This window comes from Podarcis pityusensis (genome assembly GCF_964106645.2).
Source record: "Podarcis pityusensis genome assembly, chromosome: 5".
Lineage (NCBI taxonomy): Eukaryota > Metazoa > Chordata > Lepidosauria > Squamata > Lacertidae > Podarcis > Podarcis pityusensis.
In genome coordinates this window covers 59,328,710-59,348,709 of record NC_138032.1, presented here as the reverse complement: position 1 = coordinate 59,348,709, position 20,000 = coordinate 59,328,710, and the positions used below count along the sequence as shown (strand labels likewise).

The 20,000-nt window shown below is 39.9% G+C and overlaps 1 protein-coding gene and 1 long non-coding RNA gene across 24 annotated transcripts in view; one reads left to right on the top strand and one right to left on the bottom strand.

Annotated features, from left to right (window-relative positions):
• EBF3 (EBF transcription factor 3) overlaps positions 1-20,000 on the top strand; it is a gene marked incomplete at its 3' end in the record, with an annotated part of 192,981 nt that overhangs the window by 74,985 nt on the left and 97,996 nt on the right. The gene's annotated exons all lie outside the window — the stretch shown is intronic.
• The window catches only part of LOC308478001, a 42,058-nt gene continuing 22,999 nt past the window's right edge, over positions 942-20,000 (bottom strand). The window contains exons 2-3 of one of the 2 annotated variants that reach the window (XR_013986802.1): positions 8,333-8,446; positions 942-1,084 (exon numbers count right to left, since the gene is read on the bottom strand). This is a non-coding gene — a long non-coding RNA (uncharacterized lncRNA). The remainder of the gene's footprint in view (positions 1,085-8,332; positions 8,447-20,000) is intronic. The other variant, XR_013986801.1, reaches the window with a different exon arrangement.

The following is a 20,000-nucleotide window of genomic DNA, read 5'->3' as shown; positions in this document are numbered from 1 at the left end:
GACATTCGTATCTGGCTCACAATGTTCCATGAGATTTCTCTGGTTCAAATTCAGTGACCTAGCTTTGTAACTGAGATCATGACACAGGGAAAGATATGTTCTTCGAATGGAGGACGTATTATGAAGGGGATTTGTATGTTTGGTGTTTAGTGGGAGATTCAGCCCATTCTGTAGTTGCACCACTGCAGTGACTCAGAAAACTATTTACCAAATTAAAGCAAGCTTTTTTCGGTCTCGTTGCAAACCCCATGGGTATCACTACAATTCCAGATACAGGAGAGATGGCAGTGACTTCTGGCACTTGCAAGGAATCAAAATCACATGCCCTTAGTAGTTTGTCACATAGATGAGCATGTTCTGAAAACAGCTGAACAAAGAAACATTAGATAGTCAATACTTTTCCTGTAAAGTACTTGGCCCTAAAAAATGAATGTATTTATATATCGCCTGTAGTTTTGACGTAAGGGAGTAACACAAGACGATGATCACAATTGAGCAGAGAGAGATGCTTAAGTGTCTGGAAATCAACGGGCTTAAATGCACCTGTGTTGGATCTTACACCTTTTTTTGGAACAAATGTTGATGGTGGGCATGAAAAAGGTGGATTTCTGAACCTCTGAAGGCAATTCATCAAAAATGAAAAGTAGCAAGGTCCAATTAGAAAAATAGACATGCATGTAACATGTGGGAAGCATAACTTCAACAAGACTTACCTTAGAGCAGAATTCATAAAATGCTAAGCAGATCCCTTCAAATAACTGAGGTCACAATTCTGTTCTAAGTAGGACAGAGGTTCTTGTGGAACCTTTGCATCCCAAATGTAACATGCATGTCTATTTTTCTAATCTGTTCTGACCACTTAAGAAAACTTTACATAGATAAATAATAATAAAGTTTCTCTTTTTGTGCCTGACAGTAAAATAGGAAACAGAATACTGCAGTATTCTACAGTAACAGAATGTAGTGATGGCCACCAACATAAGAGAGGATTAGACAAATTCAAGAAAGTCTATCCATGGCTCCTGGTCACGATGACTACATTCAGCCATTGGTCTGATCCAGCAAGCTCTTCTTTTCCCCAGTGCTAAAATAAAACAAGGACAATATGTAGCTGATGAAAAGAAGAAAACAAACAATTCAGTTATTATTTCTGAATTGTAAAAAGTTAATCGGCGTGGAGAAGAGTATCTGAAAGAAAAATACTATGCGTGTCCTAAAAATTGCATACCATGTCGTTTTATATTAGTAGCTTATAAAATCCTTGCGTTGGCTTCACGGAGTTAAAAAATAATCACCACCAGTAATTACCAAGCTCTTCTTTATTCTTAAAGTGTTGAAAATGTTGGTGTTTGTATTACCATCACTACTGAGAACACACTAATTAGGAGAACGAAGAGACAGAAAACACCTAACATTTCAGGAACATTCACTCCAGTAGGTATGTCAAAGGCATCAACAGAGATGTGAAAAGCAGGGACTTCTAGCATCTTCTTGTAATGGCAGATGATGCTCTACGTTGCAGAAAGTGAGCCTGCATGTGCAGAGGTGGGTTCATGATCATCTGGCATGCAGGCTTTGTGCTTTACTCACCTAAATATTCTGTGAACCGCCCTGAGACTCCCGGATATAGGGCAGTATACAAATAATAATAATATAATAATAATTAATAATTATAATTAATAGTCCTTATAAGAAGACTAAACTGAGGCGTGCTTTCCCTAATGAGGCCTCCCGCCCCCAGTGCCCTTCCACCATTCAGCTTCCGTTCTTAGAACAAGGTAAAGTTCACAAACCAGGACACTACTTCCAGTTTTGCGGAGTTCGTAAACCGAATAGTTCGTAAACAGTGCTGTTCTTAAACTGAGGTACCACTGTATTGCATTTTGGGGAAAGCTTGGTTTTCCACAAAGCTTGGTTGTGTGCTGCTTCTGTCTTATTTCAGAGTTTACACTGACTTGATTTTAGATGGAAGACAATAGGGTTGCCTATGCATGCTTACCAGAGAGAAAGCCAATTGGAGTATAGTAGGACTTACTTCTGAGTAAAGATGCATAGAATTAGATTGTATGTTGGTATAAGAGCACATACTTTGGCTTAACTAAGTTGTTGATGAAGCTGAAAATAACCTTTGGAAGATGACCAAAGTAATTATAAGTACTGACTAAAGTAATCCATTAAATCATACTAAGTAATATGTTAAAATATTGCCATTTGTAAATCTGGTACAATGTGCACTTTCTACCCACTTTCCTTGAAGATGTGCACAACCCGTGTTATTGGTGTAATGAGATATTATGAAACATATGTGGGAATGAGAAGCAAAATAAACAAAACTTGTGCATTTTACACAGAAATAAACATAGGTTCTGTTCACATGAAAGAGGGACTGTTTCAGTGGTATAAATAAAATTTGCCCTTACCGTTTTAGAAGGAATCTTTTTCCCCCCTTCTGTGTCACGAAACAGAACGAAAGTAGCCATATAGAGTGATTTCTTATTCCTTGACATAGTCAGTGCAGGTTCTCTTACTCAAAGGGGTAAATCTGATCATTTTAGCTAATGAACTGCAGCAGAGCCTTATCAATTATCTAGATCAAGAGAAATTCTGTTATTGTGACTGGCTTCATTTGAGTTTCCTTTGAGGAGTTGGTTTGTGTCACTCAGTGAAGCCATTTGGTCAGAAGGGAGGTTCTCTCTCCTCTCGCTTAAACCAAGTCCCTTTCCAGTGCTATTTAGAACAAGATGTGTGTTAGCCCTAATCCAATAAACACTGCGGAGGAAGGCCAATGTAGCTCTGTGGGGAAATAGTGTCCAGGCTTGTAGCAACATCTAATGGGCATTTAGGTGCAAACTAGCTGTGAAGTGTTAAATATTTACATGTAGAATGCCAATAGTAATTGTCCACTTTATCTGAGCTAGCCTAGGGAAATGTCTTATTTGTTTCCATGTTACTTCAATAAAAAGAAGACTGGAAAATCCCCTCACTATTTCTTGGGGGCTTAGAATTAATAAAGCTAGGCAGTATAAAATATGTGCTTTGGTTTTCTGAATGATCACTTCTGCACCAGGCCATATAATATGGCTTTAACTCCATGTGGCCTGTCTATTAAGCAAGACAGGATGAGCCTCACAAATAATAAAAAATATTTATGCTTTTCTTAGTGATACTAACAAGGTAACATATCAGAGAAGAAATGGCAGCAGAAGAATAAGGTAACTCTGTCTTATGAATTCATGGCACAGTGGGATCCCTTTCTGCTCCCATAAACACCCTAGGATTCTGTGTTCTATGCTATTATTCCACAAATTGTATTTTTTTCTTTTTGTTTGTGAAATCTGAAGTGTCATAAATGCCTCCATCTCATATATATTTGATAGTTAATATTAGTCTCATCCAGGAAAGTGCACTTTACATGTGGCAACATACGATTACCTGAGAGTGTTATTGCAAAGGAAAAAAATCAATACCAATTTATAATTCACGATTGCAGTCTATCAGTTTTTATGGCTCTCTATCCAGTCTCATTAATTTTTTATTATGATTGACTGAAACTGAAAGATTTTTAACATGTTTCGCTGTTATTTATTCAACCTTAATAATTAAATAAACCTTAATTGGCTGTATTTCGAAGCATCTTGAAGCTATGGCCAGAACGGGTTTTGGTGACCATACATTATTAATGCTAGAAATACCGCACATTTTCTTCTGAGCCAAGCTCTAGGAAATGATCTGCTATGTACCATAACAAGGGAAATAGATTTTGTAGTCACCTAATCAAATTCTATTTAAAAGGAGACTATATATTTTAAATTCAGAATATAAATTATCAATAACTCATTGAGAAAATGTGATACAATATTCCTAAAGCAAGGGGGGAAGCAGTGTACGTGATCAAGACTTGTATCAGAATCTAAAAGCTTGATTAATGAGCCTAGCTGGCCTATCAAATAGAAAAGTCTAAATGAGTATGATTTCACAAAGGATTTTCCTGATTGGTGGTTAACTTGTGCCTTTAAAAGGTGATTGGCAGATGGAAAATTGCACTTTCAAATTTCATCCGTATTCATTTCAGTTGTTCTTCTACATGTCAACTTCTTGCCATTCCCAGACAGGCCAAGGCTGTATACATTAGCTGTTACCACCGTGAAAAAAAGAAGGAAGACAATCCCATATTTGAGCATTCTGAAGGAAAATCAATCATGTCATAAGTGAGAAGTATGGATAAGTTTGAACGGTGGCAAGTTTCATCATTTCATTTCTGGCCATGCTGGTAGATTTTTTGAGTGTACAGTTCTGCTGAGAGGCATCCCCAGCTGTAGCGATAGAATAAGCAGTGTAATAGAGTTGGGCTAGAGGGGAAATTTTTTCTCCCTGATATTTGTCAAGTAAGTTTCTTGTGGTATTGTACAGAAGCAACATCAAAACCTAACATTATATACACTAGACATTTTGACAGAATTGGAAAAAAAGGCTTCTATTGACTATGACAAGGATATATCAACTCTCCTCAATCATATGTCTGAACCTCTTGCTTTATGGTTTTTGTTGGTGGTGATTGGATGGCTCAAAAATTATATAGACATAAAAATCTATATAACGTTTCACAAAATAGATATTCTTTGTGCTCCCAGAAGATGAAGATATAGAATTAACTGCAGAGGATTTTTAATTATGGTAAATTGGGTTGAAGGTTGGGTTTTTATTTTTTTTAATTTGGTGGGGCAGAGAAACGGGCTTAAGGAAGTGGTTATAGTAAAGGAACACAGAGCAGTTTAATTTGATCTATTTATAGTACTGAGAAGGGACATCATTTTATATTGGATATGCAGTGAAAACTGTGGGAGACAAACATGTTGCAATTTCACAATCTTGTTCTTATTATTATTGAAAGAGCTGTTCTTGGCAGTAATAAATTTAACACAAAAATCAAATACAAAACAAATTTATTCTTCCAGAGCTGATACACCAGTCATTTTTTCCTTGTCTTGCATTAAGCTTTAAAATCAACTGTCACTACCTATCGATTGCATCTGAATTGTTATCTATATTTCTCAAAAGTACTCTTGACAGTTAATACAGTGTAAATTATAATCTGGGGAAATGCTGCTCGTATTTGGCAGCAAATTGCTTAGATTCTGACTAAAGCTGCTTTTATTTCCCGATCTTTTTCCTGTGGCCATCTATTCTACTAAGAATAATTCAGTCCAAATTATTTTAAATATACACTCAGTCCAGTATGTAAATCATATTGTGAAAATCACTCTTGAATTCTGCTCAGGTTGATATCAAATTAATAATAAAATAAAAATGGCACAGCCTAATATATTGGAAAGTCACAGGTCTGATTATGTTTTCCATTAGATGTATGTTTAAACTACATTTCTAAAAACTACAGTTTTCAGCCAGTAGCAAATGGTGGGAGAGGAGGGGAGAAATAGAAAGCCTCTGTGTGTGTGTGTGTGTGTGAGAGAGAGAGAGAGAGAGAGAGAATTCAGAATATTGAAAAGTAGTGATGGTATCTTTGGCAGAGAAAACAAATTGAAAAAATCCCAAAAATCTATGTACATACACATGCACACTCATACACACCACAATAAATGAAACAACTAGGATTTCTTTAAAATGATAATTCTGGGGATTTGTAAACTACTAAATGTTTGTGGAATATGTAAGCACACAGACTAAGAGCCTGATTTGCTGCTGTTCTAGGAATTACATGTATTGTTTCCTCTCTGTTTATTTTCAGTTTATTTTTACTGATATTTTACAAAGAGCAGGAAATCTGAGGCAGGTGGATAGAGTAATTATAAATGACACCTTGGTGTCTTTTCCTTGATGCAATTATTTGCCTAGAAGCCATTTCATTGTTCTGGATGGAGCCTTGCACCTACTCTAAATTTGACAGCTAGGGCTGACCATTGAAATTAAAGAGGAGTTATTCTTGGAGACTATATGTCAAATGTAGCTCTTCGAAAGGCCCAGATCGAATGTTACCTGTGTGGCTTGTTTACCAGTTCCACATTGCTGTTTCTCAGGCAGCTCCAGTAGCATTTGTAATGGGAGGATTGTATATGAGAGGAATGTGTCATGGTTATTTTCCATGAAAAGTAACTTGTGAATCATTCCCATCTTTAACAAATATGGATGATAATAACAGAATGCGAATGGAATGTATCTCTGCATTTGACCCTTACTTGGAAGAAAATTCCAGTGAAAACAAGTATTTATTACTTATTATTGTTTTAATTTGTTTGCCACTTTCCAACATAGATATGCCCAAAGCAATACACAGCACATAAACAAGAACAAGAACAACAACACCTTTATTGTCATTGTACAACCTGTGTACAATGAAATTAAACGAGTCCCCCCCCCCAACACTCAATCTCTTCTCAAACAACACACCACCTCGCAAGTCAATTTCGCTATGTTATTTTCTGTTCAACAGCCTAACAGCCCACGGATAGAAGCTATTTTTTAGCCTGTTGGTACAGCTGATTATACTTCTATATCTCTTGCCCGAGGGTAGAAGATTAAAGAGGTGATGGCCCGGGTGTGAGTCATCCCTGAGAATTTTTCTCGCTCTCCTAAGGCAACGATCCCTTGCGATAACTCAAGGGACAGCCCATGATATCATGTGCTGTATTCACCACCCTCTATAGAGACTTTCTGTCCATGGCTGTCAGGCCAGCATACCACACTGTGATACAATATGAAAGGACACTTTCTATTGTGGACTAGTAAAGGGAGTTCATCAGTTGTTTAACATTATTCTTTTGCAAGACCCTGAGGAAATGGAGTCTCTGTTGGGCCTTTCTGACCACCTGAGTTATGTTGATTTTCCAAGTGAGGTCCTCACCAAGGTAAACTCTCAGGAATTTAAAGGAGGAGACTCTCTCCACACAACAGAGCATACCAAAGCATCATTACAATTGCAGTTTAGTACCGATTTCTAGCTAAACATGTTTAGGACTGAAATGTAAAATCATAATAGTGGCACCTTTTAAAAAATAGGGTTTTTCTTAATCAAAAGAATGCAGTCATTGCCCTGTCCTTCCTTCTCTGTCTGTCTGTCTGTCTGTCTCTTTCGCACACACAGGGGCTGCTTTATAAAGAATGGATTTTAGATATTTGAACTACTCTTCAGTCTTATTATTGATACCTTTTTTGAATAGTTCTTTGTTTGATAGCTTTGTTTTGAGCAAATGTATTATTTAAAGAAGTACCCTGCCTGGTCTTCAGATGTAGGCTGAAATCCTATACGCCCTTAGCTGTGAGTAAGTTTCATTCAACTCAATAAGAGTTACAGCTGAGTAGACATCATAGAATAGTAGAATCATAGAATTGTAGAGTTGGAAGGGACTGTGAGGGTTATCTAATCCAAACCCCTGCAATGCGGGAATCTCAACTATATCATATAGGATGGCGGCTAACAGATTGAGGTTGAATCCTGACAAGACAGAAGTACTGTTTTTGGGGGACAGGAGGCGGGCAGGTGTGGAGGATTCCCTGGTCCTGAATGGGGTAACTGTGCCCCTGAAGTACCAGGTGCGCAGCCTGGGAGTCATTTTGGACTCACAGCTGTCCATGGAGGCACAGGTCAAATCTGTGTCCAGGGCAGCTGTTTACCAGCTCCATCTGGTACGTAGGCTGAGACCCTATCTGCCTGCGGACTGTCTCGCCAGAGTGGTGCATGCTCTGGTTATCTCCCGCTTGGACTACTGCAATGCACTCTACGTGGGGCTACCTTTGAAGGTGACTCGGAAACTACAACTAATCCAGAATGCGGCAGCTAGACTGGTGACTGGGGGCGGCCACCGAGACCATATAACACCGGTCTTGAAAGACCTACATTGGCTCCCAGTACGTTTCCGAGCACAATTCAAAGTGTTGGTGCTGACCTTTAAAGCCCTAAACGGCCTCGGTCCAGTATACCTGAAGGAGCGTCTCCACCCCCATCGTTCTGCCCGGACGCTGAGGTCCAGCGCCGAGGGCCTTCTGGCGGTTCCCTCATTGCGAGAAGAAAAGCTACAGGGAACCAGGCAGAGGGCCTTCTCGGTAGTGGCGCCCGCCCTGTGGAATGCCCTCCCATCAGATGTCAAAGTGATAAACAACTACCTGACATTCAGAAGACATCTTAAGGCAGCCCTGTTCAGGGAAGTTTTTAACATGTGATATTTTAGTGTTTTTTGGTTTCTATGGAAGCCGCCCAGAGTGGCTGGGGAGGCCCAGCCAGATGGGCGGGGTATAAATAATAAATTATTGTTATTATTATAGACATATGGCCATCCAACCTTAGCTTAAAAACCTCCAAGGAAGAAGGGTCCCCCACCTCTCATGGGAGTCTGTTCCACTGTTGAACCGCTCTTACTTTCAGAAAGTTCTTCCTGAAGTTTAGTCAAAATCTCCTTTCTTGTAACTTGAATCCATTGGTTTCCATCCTAGCCTCCAGAACAGGAGAAAACAAACTTGCTTCATCCACCATGTGACAGCACTTTAGATATTTGATGGTGGCTGTCATATCTCTTCTCTTATTTAAGATTTTTATTTATAATTTTCATTTATATACATTACAACAATTATTTTGCCAAGTTTTAACATTTTCGGTTTGACTCCCTTCCCCCTTTTTCTGCAGTTCCTTACATTTATTTTTGTCCTTTCCTGCATACTCCAAATTGTCTTAACTTATTCTTTTATTCGTCTATTCTAATATAAAATACACACACACAATTTAAACTGCAGGTTTTTACAATAGTCCTGCCAATGTCTTAATCTGTTTACAGTTTGTTTGTAAATACTCAATAATGCCATATCTCTTCTCAGTCTCCTCTTTACCAGGCTAAACGTGCCTGTTGTTGGTGTTGTTAGGTTTATTACCCGCCCATCACCAAGAGGTCCTAAGGGTGGGTTATAACAATATAAAATACACCTTTAAAACAGTTCAAAACAAATAACTATTACAACTAGGAAAATGAAAAGGGTCGCACTCCCCACATCTGTCTCCTGACAAATGTTTGCTACTGAGTGGTAGTCATTTAACTAACTTCTGGATCAGGGGTGTTTTCTTAAGAAGAGGACTCGCCACTGCATCCTTCAAGATGGTATGTCCTTCTCCAGTTAGAAGTTGATCACTCCCTGGACCATGGACATAGCTAGGACTTTTGTTGGGGAGGCAGGACTTTTGTTGGGGAGGCAGGACTTTTGTTGGGGAGGCAGGACTTTTGTTAGGTGGAGCAAAACTGATGTGATTGGTCAGTTAGTTAAGTATTTCTATTGTTTTACTTGATGGGGGAGGCAACTGCCCCCCTCAGCTATGCCCATGCCCTGGACCTACCCAGTCAACCCTCTATGGCTAGCTCTAAGGAGTGAAAGTGCTCCGGAATGTGAAGGGGCAGGAATTTTTAAAGTAGTTTGTCTGTATCATTAGGCCACAACAATGAAAAACAATCCAGTACACTGCTCTGTGGATGATCATGACTCCCTTTCCTTGCCCCTCTGACATGGTTATGCATGCCACATCAGCTCTCTCATCCACAATCAAATCATGGACGAAATATATTTTATTCTGGACAGACCTGACATTTACCAACATCATTACAAAGCCAGGGGGTTGGCTGGCTCCAGAAAAGCCTTTCTTTCGTTCTGGAAATGGCTGAGATAAAAAGTTGACAACTCCCTCCTCCCCTTGAAAATACCAGGGGGATGAAATGAATACAAAGAGGGCGAGTCCCAATGACATGACCCAAATGTCTTTGATGTTCCCCCTTTGGAGTCACTCTCACCTGCCGCAAACCCCATCTCCCCTAGCAGCCTCAGTTTAGATCCTCCCCTTTCCCAGCACTAATGAAAATGTGCTGGTTTGGGGAGAGCCTTGGGAAGCTGCAGACAGTATATCAGTGTATTTGCAACAGTGCAATCTTATACATATCTATTCAAAAGTATGTCCCATTCAGTAAGTATAGTAATAGGCATAAGTAGATTGCAACCTTAATTTATTATTACACTTTTGTAATCATACAGGGAACCACTTATATTTTCTGATTCAGGTACCTGTGCCTTGAGCTGCGGTTGTTTTTTGCATAGTATCTCCTTGCATTTGTCCAAAGTAACTGAAAATGATCATATATAAATGTACACCTGTATGCATGGAGAGAAATTACATGTGGTTGAGGATTATAGCAAAACCTGTCATCTTTGGTGTGGCACAGAAATGTATATTACAGGTCAACATCCCATGGATATGTGAATCCACCCTTGGACAAAACTGAAAGGCTGAAAAAGATATTACACAAGATAGTGCATATGTGAGAGATCGTAGAGATAAGGCCAAGAGTAAATTGAAACAAACACTTTCTCAAGTGATTTACAGGAAAGAAACAGGAGAAAAGTAATCTGTCGCTGGAAGTATTCATTGTTAAGAGTCATTTAATGCTAAAATAAATTATTCTCATATTTCAGCTTTGTGATTTTAAATGCATTGCTGAAAAACTAACAGTAAGAATATCAATTTAACTGTATGTTTTAGTTCCTGGATTTCTGCAGCTCATTTGAAACAATATTTTCCAATTATTTTCCATTAATTGTCTTCATCTGTACATTTGAAAATACCAGCTTCCCAAAATGTCTGCTACACCAAACAATCTGAAGATCATGTATTCTGCAGTAAGCTCAATTCATTTCAATGGAGCTTACAATAAAAAAATCAAAAAAATCAAACCTAAATTGCTTCACTGTTGTTCTATTTTGGCGTTGATGGTAATTTGTCAAGCCCATATGCAATAATGGATTGACTCATATAACTAGGGCTATAATTGCAGCTGTTAGGTAGGCCTTCTTTATCTTAGCCTGTCTGAAACTCCCATTCTTGCATGATTTCTTGCTGTGCTTAAGCCATGTGTGTCTTGTTTTGTTTTAATACATTACTGACCCAGGGGCTCAGGTTACTGGGGTTCCTGTCATACATTTCACTCTCATAAAGCATTGCACCAAAAAGGGCGGGGAGTGGGGGGGGGAGTTGGATAAAAGAAAGAAAGAGAGAAAACACTGTAACAAGGTAGCAATCATTGCTCACCGTACTAAGTATAAATGTCAACGTGTAAAACTTGACTGCGGAAGAAAAGGGAGAAAAGGTAGTCGCTGAAAATAGGATACACTTACTAAAGCTGTTGTCGTAAGGTTATCTGTTATAGGAACTCTTAGAGCAGCACGTTCTGCGTCTTCCACATCTTGTTTGCCATTATAACCCCAATATAAACTGTGTCTTTACAATATATTCTTCAATATATAGCGCACAATGCTTCAGTGGTTAGAAAAGAATTCGACCCCCTCCCCAAAGTGATAAGAACTTTCGGCTAACTAAATGTGAAAATATTTGACAAAAACACATTGTTGCAATACTTCAGAAGTCAAAAGTGCATCATTTCATTTGTACGGGATTAAAAACTCAGGCAAATTTGACAAACAGAATGTGCACTTAGTCAAGCAGATGGTTCCCATATTCTTTTTATTGTGAGGCAGCATCATTACCTTGATATTCCCTTTAAAGTGTTTGGGCATCACAGCATATGTTCCATAAACTTATCTTTTAATCTTTGAAAAACTTACATAATTGAAGAAGTTAACAGGTTGGTGGCTTAATAGGGATCTCATCCATGTTTCGTTTTAATACTTTTGGAAAGAGAGGGGGTGGAGTAAAGCATTCTTGGCTAATACGTAGCATATTCTGCATTTATTAAGGGAAAGAATTTTAGAGGTAGGAGGTGAAAAGACAATTTGGGAATTTTCATTCTCTGAAAAACTGCATATTAAACGTGAATTGCAATTTTCCATCTGGCCCTACTGGTTAGGAAGCTGCAGTTGGGCATGATCTCCACTGTCAATCAACAGTCCCCAACTGTGAGAAGCAAACCTCATGACGAAGCCCACCCCAACTCATTAAACCAAAGCAAACTGTATGAAGTGTGCCGCTGTGTGATTTTAATATTTGGTGCATGTGACAGGATCATTTTAGTGATTTGCAGGATTTATCTCCTCTTAAAAGTACTGCCTAAGGCTACTCTAATTGGTAGGAAAGCAAATTCCCCCTTTTCCTCCTGTCACTCTTTGTTTTATTTACTGAGAACTGCCGAAACCTATTTACACAATAATGAGGATAAATCACCGTGATGCTTTCAACACAAAGAGATATGTTATGTGTGTGTTGAAAGCAGTACAATTAAAACTAAATCCCAAATATTTCTGAAGTGCAGGCTACAGTTTGTGATTGAGAAATAAAAATTAAGACAAACGATAACAGTGGTATATTATAGCTCCTTCAGGCAGCCTGTTAAAGTCAAAATTCTTCAGGCATCTTTTATGATGGACAATTTCATTCAAAACTGCAATTAAGTAATTGTGTGTAAGTTGCTCTCAGTGGTCCAGATGGTCTTCCCCTCCCCCTTCGAGAGTCACACATGGAGGTGTCTCCCCAGCTCTGCACAGAAAGGAATCTTAGCTGCCTTCCCAACCGTGCTCTTTTTCTTTACTTGGATCCAGTGTTACTCCTCGTAGCTGCATTGAAAATCTGTACTGACATAAGATGCATGAATCAGACAATAGCCCAGGGTAGGTAACATGTAAACATGTGGCAGCCTCTCCCCTCCTGCCAATACCAGGGGATCTGCCACATACTGCCTTTGTTAGCTGATCTCTGTCTTTCCAGTGCCAACTGAATGATTTCAGAGGCTACTCTTAAGGAATCTTATGAAGGATTTTCATTCAAGAATATGCTTTGTATTTTCTACTTTGTAAACTACTCTTCAGGTTGGGAACCAAAGCCGTGGTTAAGTTTTGTCTGCACTTGCCTCTATGCCTTGATGGGTAATGTGCTAAAAAGCAGGGCAGGCAGCATCAGACATGCCTTTGGATGAAACTGATTATCACAAGACCAGAAGAACAGCTTGCTGGATCAGACCAGTGGGCCATCCTGTTCTCACACTGGCCAGCCAGATGCCTGTGGGAAGCCCAAAAGTAGGACTTGACTTCAATAGCACTCTCTCCATTTGTGATTTCCCGCAACTGGCATTCGGAAGCATACAGCCTCTGACAATCTAGACCCTCATCAGTCTAGCTTCAAACTGAGTTTTGTGACTGAAACTTTGTTGGTCAATGACCTGTGCCAGGGAGGGCTATGGGGAATGTAACCCTGTTGATTTTCCTTGAGCATGGTATCTTCCAGGCTATCTAAGTAAGTTGGTGGCACTGCTTTCAGTGGTTATGCTCCTACCTCCAAGAATAGTTCCAGATAATACCATTCAGTAACTTCTGCATGGCATTATGGGAACTTTCCTACAGAGTCCCACAGGGTTCAGTCTTGTTGCTATTACATCTATATGAAGCTGCTGGAAACAGCCATCAAGGGATTGGGAACAAAGTGTCATCAATATGCTGATGACACCTACCTCTATCCCTCTGTTTCATTATACCAACTCCTGAACCTCGGTCTGGAGGTGGTAATGGACTGGATGGGGGCCAGTTAATTGAAGCTGAATCCAGACAAGACGGAGCTGCTATGGGTAGGCATTACTCATGTCTGGGAGTTGGAAATACTAACTACCGTATTTTTTTGCACCGTAACACTCACTTTTTTCCTCCTAGAAAGTAAGGGGAAATGTCTGTGCATGTTATGGAGCGAATGCCTACGGATGGCGGGGGGATCTGCTGCAGTCGTAAGCAGAGGATCCATGGTTCCCCTTCCTTCCCTCCTCCGTGGCTCGCTTTGAAACAGCAAAGCGGGAGAAGAGCCGCTGAGTGGGGAGGAGAGAGGGACAGAGAGCCTGCTTGCTTTAAAGGAGCAAAGCGGGAGAGGAGAGGAGCCGCTTACACGAGTGTAAGTGGCTCCTGTCCGGTTGGCTCCTTTAAAGCAAGCAGGCTCTCTGTTCCTCTCTCCTCCCCACTCAGCTGGCTAAATAGCAGCAAAATTTTTCAGCGAGCCGGGGAGGAGGGAGAGAAACAGAGCCTGCTTGCTTCTCCTCTTATACCCCTCTTCTGCATTATTAACAGCATCCTTCTCCACCCACCCCACGCGTATTCCTTGTCCCTTGAGTGCTTTTCCTTCCCTCCCCACTTAAAACGTGGTTACAAAGCACGGATCCACATGGATCCTCAGGATTTTTGCATTGGGCTACCTCAAACTCACCGTCAGATCACATGTCTGTGGCCACAGCATGAACCACAAAAATCATACATCCACTGTTTCGTTTAGAATATTTTTTTTCTTGTTTTCCTTCTCTAAAAACTATGTGTGTGTAATGGTCGGGTGCGTGTTATAGAGCGAAAAATACGGTACCTGTTCTTGATGGGGTTGTACTCCCCTTAAAGATTAGGTATGTAGTTTGAATGTGCTTCTGGAACCTCATTGTCATTTTGGACTCAGGTGGCCTCATTGGCTAATGAGTACCTAAGTTCATCTTTGGCTGGTTGAACCAACTGTGGTTATTTCTGGACAGTGGTAGCTTGACCATGGTTACTCAATCTCTGGTAACAGTGAAGTTGGTCTACTGCAATGTGCACTCTTTGGGGTTGCCCTTAAAGACAGTCCAGAAATTGCAACTCATGCAAAATGCTGTGACCAAAGTGGCTGTAGAGGCATGAGGTAGTGTGTTACTCCATGAGCATCTAATTGAAAGTTGTTCTGAATACTGAACGTAGATTTCCTGCTCACATTTCTGATTGAAAAGCATTAGTTTTTACAAAAAGGCAATTACGACAAAAACAAAAACCACACAATTGTTACACTGATAAATCATGTGGTTTAACATTTATTTATTTTAGATGTTTATACACAGCACTTCAGTTGAATTTTCAAGGTAGTTTATATATATAAAAAGAAGCAACATCCCAGGTTTTATATCTTGTTAACATAAATAATTGTTAATGATGCCATAAAGCTGGATAATGAATGTTCTTAGTAATATGCTATTCAATGCATAGGAATGTTTCCCCTAAAACAAAATGTTCTTAGGAATATGTTAAAGAATGCAAAAGTCATCATTGAAACTGCAAGAGATCAGCCTTTTGACTTCCTTGCTCCCTAATCTGTATTTGTTTGAAATGCATGAATAGCTACTTGAACTAGAGCATGTGAGGGAGATGCAACCTTTCCATCACCCTCAGGCTGGTTATGCATGGAAGATGCTGGAGGAAATATGTTTACAAAGTCTCTCCTTCTTGGAAAAGCAGCGATTGTGATATCAGGGTACTTGGCAGAAGCCTCAAAACCTTGTACTCTGAAGTAGCCCAATTGAAATGATGAAGTCCAGAGTACATGTTAATAAGACTGCAAATCTTAGGAATATAGATGAGAGACTGCCTTATTTTCATAAGCTGGAGAGTTTACTACAGGAATGTCTGTGGTCAAGAGCCACCCAAGCATATACATCCCAACTGCTGGTCTTTGCTTCCTGTTGCAGCCAAGTCTTATTCCTCACTACTACTGATTCTATTCTTCTCAAATACTTCTTCCTGTTCTTCTACTTCCTAACTCACTTTTCTTTCCCTTCCACATTGTTCTTGGAAACTGCTCACTCTCAGGTTGTTACTACTGTCCGCACCTCCCCTCTACTTCCTCTTAACTGTGATTGCTCAGTTCAGAAATAAGGAATGGAGGCTGCAGCTGTTCTGTGCTGCAACTGCTTAAAAAGCATCATTCCCAGCTTGCTTGGAAAGTCTACTTGATCTGCAAATCCAAGATCCATCACTCTAAATCAGCATTCCCCAACCTGGTGCCCTCCAGATGTTTTGGACTACACCTTCCATTAGCCTCAGTCAACATTGCCATGGGAGTTGTCCAAAACAGCTGGAGGGCACCAGGTTGGTGAAATGTGCTTTAAACCATAGACTCTGCCTAAACTGTATCTTCAAAAGTATCTCAATTTAAAGTGACAATTTTCATAGTACTCCCATTGAAATAGCCCCAGAAGAAGTAGTGAAAGAATATCACCTACAGCTTTATAGCTGAAGTACATTTATTCCATCTTGTCCAAAAAGTCATAGGTGGTCATAGGTTTTGAGGGTAATTGGACAAGATGCTCTCAGTGGTCCCCTCTTGCTCATTGTGCCCATCTCTTTACTCCCTTTTCATTAGTAGCTCAGCCACAGAGGGGAGTGACAGTCAGCAATAGCAAGAAGGGGGATAGCAGCAGGACCAGGAGGCCAGAGATTGTAGTAGGTGTCTCTAGCAGAGTATGGGCTTTTGGCAAGTGTCTGGTGCTGAGCCTTGAAGCTGTGTCTGGTTACTGGGTGAAATTGCAATATCATCCGTATACTGATGATACTTAATAGTATTGTTTTTATCTGACTCAGATCCTGCAATGTCAATGGATTCCCAGTGACTTCCTGTGATTAGAGGCTGGATATTTGAGCTCCATTAAGACAGAAGTATAAGCAAGACTTGCATTTGGATGTAACTTTGGAATGGGAGACTTGGACTGCCATAATTTGTGAGGTTCAACTTCCTATAACTCACTAATGCTTGCAACCATGTAGTGTTCCTGAGATTCCTCACTGAGCCTGAATGCCCAGTTTGTGCCAATGGCCAGACGTGGTTAGATGTCTGCAGCCTCTTCTATCAGACTGAACCTAGCTAAAAGCTAGATTATTCGTGTACACATGGAGTTCCCTTGTTGACTGTTCAAAAGCTTTAAAGTGGAACAAAATGTTAGAGCCTGCCTTTTTCTGATGGTGGTAGGTAGGTCACACTGGTTTCCTAATGTCTTCCTGGTTTGGTGGAAGTTGCTGGCTATAACTAATAAAATGTTCATGGGGCACCATCTATACTTTTCTGTTCTTATTTCCCATAGATTAATCACAATAAGCTAATAATTCAAAATACATACACACAGCATATTTAAGTACAAATCTATAAGACAACAAATATGTAAAATTATTGAAAATGCCTGGTATTACATTAAATTTCATAAAATGATGACTTCACCTTTCAGTTGCCAATGCAAAAGACCCTTAATTATCTGACCTGGTTTTCTATCTGAGCACCTCCCATATCAATTAGCCCAGGTCCAGGCAGGTATGGTTCACTGCCTGGTGGTACGAGGTAGAGTCGTCTTGTCTATGGAATTCTCTTTCCATATGGGATTACATTTTAACTTGGCAGTGGAACTATTCTCCTGCAATTTTGAAATACATTAATCGGTTGTCCAAGTTTTTACTTGGCACTGCTATGTTTTATTGTTTGAAGGATAATTGCATGTGATTAGTTCACATTCAAGAGCACACCCATTGAAACTACTGCACTTGACTAACTCGGTTTCAGTAGGTCTTCTGTGAATGTGAGTTAACTGGATATAGCCCATTGTGCTTTAATGTGGTTTTATAGTATCTCTTGAAAACGTCTCTGTGATAGCTGTATGTGATGAAGAAATCTGTTTAAAAAGGCTAGCGTTTCCTTGATAGATTACCTTTATTTGATAATACAAATTTGTTATTTTTATAAATTGACTCAGTCAGGAGTCCAAGTGGCCAAGGAATCAAAATGCCATTAAGGCGGGAGGGAAATTCTTAAACCTGGGGGATAGCTTCTGCAACCCCAGTTCTACAAATAGAATGGGCCAGATTCAATGAAATAGTTGTGCTAGCAGGAGCTAGAGCAATAAGTTCTGCTAGTGCAAGGGGTGTGCCTCCTGCACACACACCAAATTGGCTGTGGTGGCAAGTGGATGATTGGGAGAATTCCTAGAATAGTGTATCGGGAAGGAGAGGGGAGATTGTTCCATCAGTCAAGCAGAAATGCTTGTACTGACGGAGTTACCTTCTTAGCACTGCTTTGAATTCTGAGTTGATTGCAAGGATGTTTACAGCCAGTATTCTTGATGGCTGCCTCTTAAATTTGACAATACGTTCTCTAGAAGCTCAACTATACTAGAGATTGATATCAATAAGAGGAGGCATAAAACATGGTTGCAATTGCATTTTGTTAGGAGCGGATGCGAGTGGTTTAAATAATTGAAATTGGTTTATGATTTCAACATTGTTGCTGACTAAAAGTTTGGGTGTGTGAGTAAGCTATAAATATAAGTAGTAGCAATAGTAGCTTGGCCTGATACTGCACCAGTCCTATGTACCTTTATGTGGGGATAGATGCTCTTTAGAACAATTCACTGGGGATTTTTGAATGTAGGGACCTTCCAGAAAATTCCATGATACAACATTTACCATGCTGTGTGCAAGCTCTCAAGTGGTCTGTTTGGAGTATTTTGCTAAAATTCACACTAAATTATTTTGTTCAGAAGACTTGCTGGACTAGACTAGATAATATAAACCATTTAAATAATATTGCTAAAGTCTAAAGTCCAAAAACAGTGAGAGAGTTCTTCTTATAAGTCATAGGTCCAGCTTGCTAAGCGAACAGTGAGGAGGCTTGGCACATTGATGAAAAAATACAGAGGTCAAGGAAGACCAGTTATATGTGTAGCATCCAAGAAAAGACTACAGACTAAGCTTTCTGCTACAGTGACACGCATATACCCTGTTGTGCCCAGCAAGACAAGATACTTGGCCCAAGGCCCCACTATAGACTGCTTTTCTTTAAGACCATGACAGTTTTGACCATTGAGTTGTGTTCTGTGCATAAAGAGAAATCAGGGACAGGCCCTTGTTGTCAATAGGTAAAATGGATAAGGGGCAACTACTGCATTAATTGATCAGCAGAATGCTGAAGAAGGTATGCAGAATGGCAATTCAGTAGTGTCCCCAACCCAAGGTCATTGGGTTCTTCTGGATAACAAGTGCTTAGCAGACTGCCCACTTATTTCTGCCTCTCCATAAGCCTTGGCATTTGGTACAGTCTCCCATCTCTGAGAATGGCCCGACTGTGCTCTTGGCAGCTGTGTGTGAGGCTAAATGATGTCCCAGAATCATTACCTTGCTGAAACAGCCACTCCTATGTTTTTCATAGGAACAGCAGGATTATGTTGTTATCACACTTTTTCTCTGCCTGCTCCAGTCATGGCATGCTGTGGTATATCACAAATAGACCCAAAGAAATGCTTAGTTTTCAAATTCATTTTCATATGTAAACTAAACAGAACTATTACTTTGTGTGCCATTACACTGAAGAATCCTGTTTCTGAGATATTTCAGCTGCGTTCTTAATGTTGCTATACTGGTAACTGGGCCCTAAAGCACCACTTGTGATATCTCTGTAGGGCACATGGAAATGCAAACCTCCAGTGAATTTGTCCCCTGCTGTCAAATGGCTACCTTTCACCTACCTGTTACTGTGACACCCAGCTGAAGCCCATCTCCTCAGGGACCAAACAGGCATCCTCCAGAGTTTTAGGAGACTTTACAACCTTAGCAGTACTCTGTTGACATTGTCAGGGGGACTGCTGCAGAGCAAAGCAGCCTGTGAAATGGCCTCTTCAATTTTGTTGTTTTAGTGTACAGCAAGATGCTTCTTCTGCATCCTCAATGGGTGTAAATGTGTGAGTGTGCTGGGAATAGTGTTTACATAATTATTAAATGACCTTATGCCAAGTTTTGCACCAAAAACCTCTCCTGCCAAGCATATAAACCTTCTGCCATTTAGTTATCTAGCCATTCTGCTCTGTGTTCCTTGCAGCTGAAAGTAACATTACGCTCCCCAAAATGAAACCAAAGTAAATTGCAAGCACTGAGTTATAAAACTGAATTGCAAGTTTGAGGTTCACATGAAACTGTATCTGGCCTTTAGCCATAGAGTTTGCTGTACAATATTGTAAAATATGGTCCAAAGCATAATTTACAATACTAGCATGCAGCAATTTGCACAAACTTTCAAGTCATACAAAGAAACTGCAGGACTGGCTTATAAACTTTTTGTGTGTCACACATATACAGTATATTACAAAGCATCACATATTTTGTATGCGGCGTATTTTGACAGTATGTGATGACTGCTCACTTATACAAAAAAAAAAAAAAAAAAATCACATAAGCAGATTTTAGCACATTTACTGGGTCTTTTA